Source organism: Galeopterus variegatus, unplaced genomic scaffold (genome assembly GCF_000696425.1).
Source record: "Galeopterus variegatus unplaced genomic scaffold, G_variegatus-3.0.2 Scaffold288, whole genome shotgun sequence".
In the NCBI taxonomy this organism is placed as follows: domain Eukaryota; kingdom Metazoa; phylum Chordata; class Mammalia; order Dermoptera; family Cynocephalidae; genus Galeopterus; species Galeopterus variegatus.
In genome coordinates this window covers 50206-51788 of record NW_007726399.1, presented here as the reverse complement: position 1 = coordinate 51788, position 1583 = coordinate 50206, and positions in this window count along the sequence as shown.

Sequence of the window (1583 nt, the reverse complement as noted above, 5' to 3'; positions counted from 1 at the left end):
CCCCTTCACCGCCCCCCCCCCTTATAGCCAAACTTCCTTGAAGAACTGTCTACACAGTGTGTCTATTCCCACTCACTTTCAACAAACACCACCTGGTGTCAGCCTCCAGCTCCTGCTAAGATTACCAGGAACATCACTAAAGACAATGACTCCTGCTCAGTCCTCATTTTATAAAATCTCTCAGCAGCATTTACCCACCCTCCTCCCCCAATCTCAAAACTGTCTCTCCCCTTGGAATTTCCTAAGGTTCTAGGTTGGTTCTTCTCTCTCTCTCACCCTGCCATCCCCTATTCTTTCCACAGATGATCTTATCTCCCCTAATGGCAGCAAGTATCATTCATGTACTGCTGAATTTTCTAGACAAGTATTTATCAAATTATGGTCTCTGCAGAGCGTAGGAAGTCAGTTTCCAGAGCCTAACTCCAGACCTACTGAATTAGACGNACTGAGGGCTGCGATCCCACTGAGGGTTGCGATCCGTTGCCGGTCACGAAAAAAGACAAAAAGACAAAATAAATAAATAAATAAATAAATAAATAAAGCTCCAGCTTAGGGCTGAGAACAGGCAACAGCACAGTACATGTGTATGTTTTAAGATTCCTAGGTGATTCTAGTGAGCCCCTAAAGTTACAACCAGTCTATACCCATCTTTTCCTCTTGTTACAATGAAGGAGTGGAACACTCCCCCTGCCAAGCTAGAGCAAATCCTTCCTAACCCTCAAATATTCTGTACCCCCCTCCTTCTCAGGAAATCTAGTGATGATCTTGTCTCCTCTTTCTTCAATTTCTGCTTCCTATTAGCATTTAATCATGCTCATCTCAACTATTTATTTTTTAAAATCCCCCTGACCCCTCTACCCCCTTCACCGCCCCCCCCCCTTATNACCAATGAAATAACTACGCTTAATGATACAAGAAACACAATATTGTTATCACCTTACAGTGCGGTGACCTTCACCTGGCCGCTGCAGCTCCGTGGGCTTTTCTGTGAATGCTGTTTGGCGAGTTCTGGAGCTGCGCACACACTCCTACACAGCCACAGGCACACACAGTTGCAGCAGCACACGCACGGTGTCCCAAGTCACTGCACTGCTCCTTCACGCTGTGCCCTCCTTTCCTCACCATGGTCCAATCGATGTGTTTGTTCAGAGGACATCATGCAGTGTCTACTTTCTGCCAGCTGGATCCAGCAGTGAACAGGACAGATGTGGCCATCTCTACATGCTTACAGTCTAGCGGGAAGACATGCATTCAATAAGAAATCAGAGGTGAAAGAAGAGAGTAAATACGTACCAGGCTGTAGGAACATACATCCAGGGGCCTAACCTAATGGGTGCCCTGGAAGTCTTCTCTAAGGAAGCATAGTCTTAGCTGTGAACCCACCAGAACCCTAATCAAGCCTGTTTCTAACCCAGTGAAAATGTTGGCAGTTTGGTTGTGCAATTAGTACCATTTGAGAGAGCTTTGTTTAAATTCCTACTACCCAGGCCGTACAGCAGACCAATTAAAGCTCCAGCTTACAGGCCGGCCCGGTGGCGCACTGCTACAGTGCGCCGCTTGGGAAGCACGGCGGTGCTCCCACC